Consider the following 10,218-nt stretch of genomic DNA (forward strand, 5'->3'; position numbering starts at 1 on the left):
CTTTATTCAGCCTGCAACTCCATGCACAAATGCACATTCTAAATATATCTCCTGAACTCTAAATGACTCTTGTTTATATAAATAGGACATAACAAGCTATTAAATCTTCCTTACAACAAACTGTGCTATGCCAAATACTTGCTCTGGATTTTTGAACTACAATTGAGAGACTTAGGTTGATAATCAACATGTCACTTGATAACACAGCCTGCAACAAATTTTCATAAATTAAAGTCTTTCCTTATATAGTAAACTAAATTTTAGTTTCCTTTATCCCTTTTAAAAATTCTACTTCTAACTGATAAAAACAATCATGAAATAAGCCTCTTAGTACCCTGAAATTTATTAGTGCGTATTATCAGTATATCACTAATTAATATTTCAATGCACGTGTTTCTTACTCTACCTACATGTGTATATAGCAAATTACAAAGTGGCAATGTTTTCAGAATGTAAAAGAAAAGCATAACTAAAAAGTGAAGAAACTTAAATAATCTAAAGCAGTGTAATATATGTAATTGCACACTTTTGGTTAATTATTACTAGGAAGACAGCATTGCATCTGCAATTCACTACATTTAACATGAGCCGAGTGGCTAAAGCAAAGTCCTGGCAATGGGAAGGTTAGTCCCCCCCCTACCCACCACCTCTAGTTTTCATTTTCCCTACATGAAAAATAGGAAAGTGATCAAAATTCTGTACTGTATGATTTCTGTGCAATGTAAAAAACATATTTGTACTATGAAGTACTTCAAGAATCTTAGATTAAAATGGCTATAAATGTGAAGTACTATTTTTTTAATAATAGGCATTACATTCAATTTACCATATATGACAGAGCAATGAATAGTCATTATCAGAAACAGATAAAAATTGGGACATTCAATTTAAACCTCTAAATCTTAGGAGAGACCTGGGGCTAAAGTATGGACACAAATACTCATCCTTGTAGTTCTGCGATGGAAAGAGGGTGTTTTCTAGGTCTGCTTCACATGCACCTGAAAGTTCACGAAAAACAGCTGTTCAACAGATTTCTACTTAATGAACTGGAAACTTGTAAGGCAGAATCCTTTTCTGGGTATTTTCAAGTAGATACCAGCTGAAGTTGAAGGCACTTTTAGATCAGAACATCTTCTTAGCCTATAGCCAGTTATTGTTCTCAAACTAAACTAAAACATTTTTAATTTACACACAGAAATGTGTCAGATTTTAAATGTTATTTGTAGATAATAATAAATATGATTAATGCATTTATCCTGTATTAATCAGTATGTTACAAGCTAATAATGAAGACTACAGTTTTCTGTGCAGCTATAAATTGACAAAAGACAAAATACAGAATTTCTGAATTATTGCAGGACAGACTTAACAGAAATTGGCAGCCTTAAGCCTTACAGTATATGTTATTTGTACATTTTTGAAGCAGATATCTTGCCATTAAAACTTCATCTATTCTTAAGTATCTCCAAAAATGTACTCAGACATAGAATCATTTAGTAACAGGATCATTGTACTACAGAATGAAGATCATTATGCAAGATTACTACATTCAGGATTTTGAGGTAAAAGGTGAAATGTTTTCAGTAGAGATTGTCTTCCCTTGCTTTTGGACCATTGATAGTGGTTTCAATCTTCTAGTTTTTTGAGAAGTCATACAATATTGTCCTTGGCCATTGCATATTTGCTATTACAGTACAAATCTTTGGAGAAGGCTTTATTGGAATAGTTATGTGTGTGTCTGGAGACATTTACCACTCCCTGTCCACTGTGCACTTAGATTTCAATTTCTTTTCAATGTATCTGAATTGCTCTTCAGCATCTCTGAAGTCTCTCCAATGATTCTATGGGTAAGCTAGATACTCGTATCCTTCCTGGGGCAGGCACTATCCCACATAAGTTTAAATGCACACTATGAGAACATGAATCCTGCCTATAATCAAACCTTCACGTGACTTGTGGGCTAAATAATTTTTTTCTGGATGCACAATGATGGGCACAAAATGGTTCATCTGTTATTACTTTGTGTAATTCTAGAGTTAGTGTTTTAAAAATATGGCTCATAATATGAAGAAATCACAATTACTCATTTATATTTTTCATTTTCAAATATTTTATTTTATTTTTGAGTTTTAAAAATGTTAGATTAAAAACTCTATTTACATCCAGAGACAGAATTGGTTGATCAATCCCCTAATATTTCCTGCATTTTGTAAAAAAAAAAACCTGTAACCGCATTAATCGTATAAGGGTACTATGGTCCCTGGCAGACATTACACTTTGGGTGTCATTAACCAGTTAATCACTTATTAAGTAGTAGCCTGGCTACATGTTAATGCAATTAATGGTGCGATTAAACAAGGCATACTCCACAAAGTTATTAAACAAGATATGTGTAATTGTGGCTGGCTCTCATTTTACCTTAAACTGAATGCATGGCCAGTGATCAACTAACTAGGGCTCCCAACCACAGGGGCACATGGGAGTCCTCGACTCCAAAGGCTCCAGAAGCTAGAAGCAGCATCTGATTGGGTCTCCCAGCCTCAAGGCACATCTGAATCAAGGGCTCCCATGTGACCCCAAGACCAGGAGTGCAGATCAGCTAACTGGCTTGTTACTTGCTAGTGCAGAGGGAGCCCAGCATCATGATGTAGCAGCATGTGTAGCATAGCAGGAGGTGTGACTGTTGGAATCACTTATCAGAGCCCATTGCACCTTTAACTGAACGTCTGCCAAGGGCCTATGTGATACATATCTTCTTTTTATGCTTAGGCCTAACTTAACTTTTGGGATCAAAACATTTCCTCATTTAGCAATAGAAAACAAAAAAATCAACACAGGAGAGTAAAACTGACTTATTTAAAATTTTATCAAGAAACAAGCCAAAAAACTCATAAAGTCTCAGGTCTCTGACAATATGAAGATGACTGTTTTACTTACAGAAGAGTAAAATTCAAATAGTGCATTGATGAAAATGCTTTGAGATAATTTAAAATATTGGATGTATTGCTAAATGAGGAATTTAACAGTAATCACATCCAGGATCCATTACTGGAGATACAGTCACTTACTTCCTATGCTGAAAATAAATATCTTGAAATCAGAGATACTTAATAAAATTCAGTAAATGATTATCTCTAAATATGGACTTTAAATTCTCTTGTGAAATGATAGTGCCTAAAACTATAAAGTCAGTGATCAACTTGAAAATGGCAGAGACAGACAACTATGAGGACAAATACTTTTGAGATCATTCATCTCGTACCATGTCATATCAAGACTACCTTTCAGTTGATCCAATATAAATATTATCCAGGTTAAAAAACAGAACTAGACAGATATAGTGCCTTTCTTTCAGTCAGAAGAGTGAATTTTACCTGACTTGGCCTTTCACAATCCCCCAGTAATGGGTTGCCAGGATATTAATATGCATATGCATATGTAGATCCAGTTTTTTAATCTGTAGTTGCCATTAACATTGTAATGATTTGGCAGACAAATCAGTAAACCTGTATGAATGCCTAACATATTAAGCATATTACACTGTAATCAGAACAATGCCGATGCCTCAGGACAATCTTAATTAATTAATGTGTATGTGTGTGTGTGTGTATATATATATACATTTAAAAATGTTGAAGCATGAAAAATTCCTGACCTCAGAAGTGTTCTAAAAATGCAGCGATTCAATTAATGCCGAGCTTCTACATGCATGAATGAACAATTTGACCTCAGCTTGAATACAATATTTGAATAACGCAGCTGCCATATTCATTGGTCTCTACGTTTCCTGGAAGCTAATCTGCTAAGAAAATTATGCTATTAATCCACTGTGTTTCCGTTCTTTGACTGCTGATTCGGTAATGTTCCACAATTGCATGATATTTCATTAAAACTTTTTTATAATGTTAAAAATGTTTACAAATATTCCAAATTTATGTAAATGAAGGCGTCTTTAAAGGTGATGTTTTCATGTGAAAACACACTAGCATTTGATATATAATTCTTAAATTTAAATTGAGCTCCAGTTTGATTCTTATAGGCATCTCTAAAACATTTTGTAATATGGCAAATACAGTTTTAAAAAGGCAAATACCAGTTTGAAGATCTTACTTTTCCAAGAGACTGATATGATACAGCAGTCAAAATAAAGCCACATTTTAGTATATCAGTAATATAGTTATCATAAATTACGAAAAATTTACTGAATTATGATATTGAGATCCAGAATTATTCAGGAGATACAAGAAATTTGAGACAAACTTGCTAGAATTATTGTAATATGATCAAAGGTAATAATGTGAAATTTTAGGCCGGATTGAACAAGATCTGGATAAATTCTATTGAGGATACTTTGTTTTCAAAACGAGTTTGCTCAAAGAAAGTTTGCAGAGTTTGGCCTCTCAAATGTAGTATTTTTCTCTCACAACTGTAGATTTGTATAAAAAAACAAGTACACTTTAAAGTGTATAGATAAAGTCCATTGAGGAAAAACTAATTCAAGATCCTCAAGAATTTACATGAATTGTTTAAGCAACTAGACTTCTGAATAAACATATTACAGTGTGACACTGTTTACAAGAGTGAGCTCTCAAAGTGTCACATGCTAAAATAACTTCGGATAAATATTTTAGAGCTTCAAATATATTCATCTTCAGACAAAATATAACCACAAATTGTATAATTGTAAACAACAGCAGCAATACAGTTAATATTTAACTACTATCTTGTGAGACTGTTCAGTAGTGGAAGATAGGATTAACATATTGCTTTTAAACATTCCATTACTTTCTGCATCTGTTTACTGATAATAAAAGACACAGCTGTTCTAAACATAACATACTAACAGGTGTAAACTGTTCATTTGAGATTTTAAACAGCAATTATCCTTCATTTCCTTTTTAGCTATTCTGAAATGTTATTCTAAATACTATTTCCATTAGCTTAAACAATTATATTCATTTAACTTCTGGTCATCAATGAAACACATATACATCTAGAATTAGCTTCCTTCTAGGTTTTGTGCAAAAGATTCTGTTCCTACACGGTACGCATCCTGAACTAATTTGCCAGATGTGTTCCATAAAATCTTTGGTCACACAATTGAGCAGCCTTGCTTTAACAACTGTTCTGTATCAAATTTACTGTAGAAAAGCATCATAATTATGAAGTAACACTGTATCAAATTCACAGCACTAATATCTCATTATGTTTAGTTAAGCTATAAATGATAATTGAGCTTGAAATTGTATATTTACTTTAAATAAGTCCTCCAAATCATCTGCAACCACGTGTACTTAATACGAAGCCATTAACAAAAGATTTAACATTTCCACATTTATACTCTCAGTGATTTTAGATATGACACATGCAACACTTGAACAGAACAATAAAGCTTCATCTGGTAGCCTTCCATGTACAAAATTAAATGGATGCACCATAAATTTGTTGAAACACAATATATAACCCAGTCTGAAAAGTGCCTGGGCACAAATTATTTAAAACAAGTCTAGAATTGTTTGCATTTTATCTTAAATGTTGCTCAGTGTGCTTTGGAAATTAATTAAAAGCTGCATATTTGTACAGAAGCTGAATTGCTCAAAAACAAACAATCAACTATTAAGAATCAGCTGTTGTAAGCTTTGTCCATGTCAGAGTACACTTACTCACGGTACCGCCAACATGTACATAAAAGGAAAGGTTGAAGTGGGACTGGCTGTTAAGTTGCCACAGAGGTGGGAGTAGTTTTGTAACTGTTTGCCAGGATGAATAAGGCAAATATTAGTTCAGTTCTGAATATTTACAAAAAAATATGAAACACATGAAATAAAGTCCAGTTCTAAAAATACCTATCACACATGGCTTACTACTGCCAGTGAAATAGTATTACTTACAGGAATAAACACTTCACCTGTGTTTCCCTAAACATATCTTGACATATTTTCTCCCTTTCTTCTCAATATTTAAAAAAGTCAAGATCCCAAAATATATTACAAACAGTTTTAGTAAAACAAGCAGTGATGGAAACAGATATTGACTTCCTTAAATTTTTATTTCATCAGGATGTTATTTGTATATACTAATGGGCATTACCTTAGCAGTTTCACATTACATGCTCAGGAGGAAAGGATTTCTTCTCTCTCCCATCTTTCAGTGAGATTTTCCTGTATATAAAAAGAAAATTAGTCTTTAGCATTTTTTGTACCCCAAAAAAGGGATTATTTCTAAATATAACCTAAGCAAAAATTTGAACTGTAAGTACATCATAGAAGATCTAGAATGAGTGGTGTTCAGAGTGTGCATGCCTGCTGGCAAATAAAAACTATTTTGTAAATCACTGTGCTTCCCAAGTCCAAGCAGAACAGGTTATAATATATTGTGTGTGCTTGGACATATTTGGGGGGAAATTGCTGGAAATATCAATAGTAATATCACTTCATATGACTAAAGATGAAAAAAAAGATGAATTAAGATGGACAATACTCTGCCTCTTCCAACACCAAGCCAAGTACATGTAGGATGCAGTGATCCATTATGTTTATATAAAAAATAAAAAAGCCAGCAGAGGGCACTGCAAATACTAAACGTTTAATCTTAAATGTCAAGTACTATACATGTAATGGAAATTTCTCTGTGAATAATGTATATCAGCTTCACAACTCCACAAAAAAGAATGCATTTTGAATCTATATCACACATTTCAATCATTACTGTAGATATTACTGTAGCATGATGCCGGTATCAAGAAGTAAATTAGTATGCGAAGAAATACTTTAAAATATAAGTAAGTTATAAATAAGCAAGAAACGGTGAATAAGCATTAAAATATCTCAATGTGACCTTAACAATAATGTATTCAGCCTACCCAATCTATAGGTACATACCAAGTAGCATGTGCTTTGTATTGATGATAAAATTTAGAAACTGCATGGTTTGCTCCACAGGAAGGCTATGACGTGCAAGTCCAGAATTCTTTTCTTTCTAGGAATTGTTTGCTACATATGGATATAAAAGCATGTCAGTCTGGAAAGGATTTATGAATGGTTGTTTCCTGTGGTCACAACTCCTATATTAAGCTTTCCACAATGTTATTTTATCACAGCCAATCAGAGCCTGAAGGGCAGTATACTTATAGCATATGTATTTCCGTCTCCTGACTGGCTAAAGGTCTTGATTGTGTGTTAAACGTATATATACCCACACCTAGTGGGGTATATATATATATTTTTTAACGAATTAGATAAATCCTTTAATAGAATTCAAGTGTGCATGAATCCATTCAAATCAGTATCTGAGTTCTTTGATTCTTAATCCATAAGGCCACGGGTCAATCATATTCAGTTAAATATTCACTGAAGTCAATGAGAGTTTGCCTTAATAAAGACCATCAATATTTGGCTCAATAGGAACAAAAATAATATTAATATATATTGTTTTTATCTCTTGTAAAAGAAATGATATAAATGTTCAGTTACTCAGCGAACAGACATCTTTCCCTTTCCAAATGGTCTCTTTTCAACCAGTTTCTAGCCCTAATTGGTTCCCATGGCACCTCAATATGTGCATCCTGCCTCCTGTAGACTGGGGTTGGAGAGGCACCTAGACAAGCCCAAAATACTGCATGAACTCTCCCAGATACCTGGACCCCATGTGCCTCTGAAATGCAATGGTTACAGCAGAAGAGGAGTAACCAAAAGGGAGGTTGGAGAACTGTAGCTGGTGAACCCAAGAAAGGAGAGAATTTCTTAGAACAACAGCAGAGACTCCCTATGCCTGAGGAATGGTGCATGTGTCCAAAAGCTTGCAAAGAACTTTTTTCCAACTACTCAATTAAGAGAGAAAATAAAAGAGATCACATCTGCCTAAAGAACTTTGCCTACTTGTGTCCTTAGACCAACGCAGCAACAACCAAAAACCCTGCAGAAAGGAGAGAAAGCAGCTCAGCTTGACTTAGTCTTGAGCCTTCCCACCAACAACTCAACACTTTGTTAAAAGGCAGGGGATATATAAGGGATGAAAGGAGCACCATACAGTGCTTCCTCATCATGGCAAGGCACCTGGGGAGAGGACTAGAAATGAGTATTCTCCTCTGTTAGGCAGAAGAAGAAAATAGTTTCCTGACTGCTGTGCCCTGGGGGCATGCTGGGCACTGTGGTGAGGAAAAGGCAAGGCTAGGGAAGCAGAAAGAACACCACAGGGCTGCAATTCACGGGAGCACAGCTGCAGGCAGACTGCAGCCCAGCAGGGAGCAGGGTCCCTGGCAGTTGGCTGGGCACCTGCAGGTGCTGCAGGATGTTAGGGATGGGGGTAGGGGAAGCTGAGAGGATCATGGAGAAAGGGAGGTTAGAACAGCTTCCTCAAAGTCTGCCTTTCATTTGGACAGGCACAAGACACCACCTTCTGCAACCCTTTAAATAATCACCTTCCTGAAGGCTTATTTAGGTATGTGCCTCTCTCCTCCATAGTAAAAGTTTTAACATGGCAGTAATTGCCAGCTCTTTCTCCTTCTGTAGCCACTTTTTCCCCCCTCAAAAAAGGCATTTCCTTCTCTGCCTCCTCTTCCCCTCTAGCTCCTTTGCTTAAATCTTAATCTGCTTCCCTACTGCATCCCCACTTGAAGTCTTTTAAAATCTGTCTCTCCTTCCCATACCTCCACTCTTCTGATGTTGGCTGTATGTGTGTTGGGGGTGAGGCGGGGGGGGGCAGCAACAGCTGTAACTCCTCTGGCAGTGAAAGAGAAATAGATGATTTGCTAGATGTCTCATCCTTCCCACTCAAAGTACTCTTCAACACAAAAAGCAACAGCTGTTCACATTTACACCTAAAGCCTCCACAGCTGGGCTTCCCACTACCTAAATGGAAGACCTAACCTGCAGCACAAGCCACATGTATTTCCCTGCCATGCTCATTTTTACTTTCAGGGTGCAGCTCAAAGTCACTGCGGGTCAGCTGCCTCTATCAAGGTGGAATACTGTATGCTAGCACCTAAACTACACATAGACCTTCACTGCTTCCGGCATGCCAGCTGTTATGCCAGCTAGGCAAAATCTTTCACCTCCAGCTGATCAAGTCCTCACATACACAGTCTGGGAGAGCCTTGCCCTCTGAGCATTTCTTCTGTCAACATTTCTACTCAATAAAGAACCAGAATCTGTAAAACAATATTTAGGGAAAATTGTCACTCACCTTTGACATTATTTTTGCAAGGCATTTGCTTCACAGGCTAACAGGTAGTGATCATGCCACAGACTGAACTCCAGTTTTCTGGGGTAAGGTTGAGATATGTACATTCATAGCATAAGCTGCTGGAATAAGATGTTGAAGAAGTGTTTCACTACTAAGATAAAGAAATAAATTGTACCACGCGAAGTACAATTTAATGCATGGGGGGGGGGGAAGGTATGGAAGCGTACTCCATTTTCAAAGTGGAATAAAGAGCTTCGCAACACTCCTACCCATCACAGACAACTTTAATGCACATTTCAAACTCAGGCTCACTGCCTGCTTACTTCCCTGGATAGACAATTCTTAGACAAGGCTAACAGAATGCGGGCATGTAGAACCAAACATTAGCAGACTGATTTAAAATCATAAATGAAAGTACACCACCAAATATTTGTAGTAGATTTATTAACATTCCTATTGTTTCCTTTTTCTGATTTCAGGCTGTAAATACAAACATATTGGCATCTATTTTCTGTAGGAGAGAGACTGCTGTTTCAAAAGCATAAAAATTCACATGATACTTCTTAATCTTTGATCTTGGTAGCATAACAGCAAACTAGTTGTTTTAATTTGTATGTTGCTATAGATGGTTGGGATTTGACTTCTCTTATTCTTATAGGTGTCATATAGAATCACAGCCAATAGACCATTTTTTAATGCATCAGAAAAATCGCTTATTTGCCCACTCAGAATGTAGAATAGCCTCTTAATGCCAGTGATGTCCACAGTAGCTTGGTATACACTGAGGGTTGTTTTTTTTTATAGCAACTTCCAATCATTAATCTAGCAGTTGTGGAAGCCCCATATAAACCAGGTGTGAACAGGTCAGTCTCATTTTAGCAGTTCTGGACAGCATGGGGATTCATAGATTCATAGACGTTAGGGTCGGAAGGGACCTCAATAGAACATCGAGTCCGACCCCCTGCATAAGCAGGAAAGAGTTCTGGGTCTAGATGACCCCAGCTAGATGCTTATCTAACCTCCTCTTGAAGACCC

At 36.1% G+C, this 10,218-nt stretch overlaps 1 long non-coding RNA gene across 1 annotated transcript; it reads right to left on the reverse strand.

Moving 5' to 3' along the window:
• Window positions 1–920: 920 nt before the first annotated feature.
• Window positions 921–6,988, reverse strand: LOC102383989. Its single transcript, XR_325276.2, has 3 exons — window positions 6,882–6,988; window positions 6,091–6,161; window positions 921–998 (listed from the first exon to the last, which is right to left on the reverse strand). It is a non-coding gene; the product is annotated as an uncharacterized LOC102383989 (long non-coding RNA).
• Window positions 6,989–10,218: the final 3,230 nt, after the last annotated feature.

The sequence above is a fragment of the Alligator sinensis genome, unplaced genomic scaffold (genome assembly GCF_000455745.1).
Source record: "Alligator sinensis unplaced genomic scaffold, ASM45574v1 scaffold555_1, whole genome shotgun sequence".
In the NCBI taxonomy this organism is placed as follows: Eukaryota; Metazoa; Chordata; order Crocodylia; family Alligatoridae; genus Alligator; species Alligator sinensis.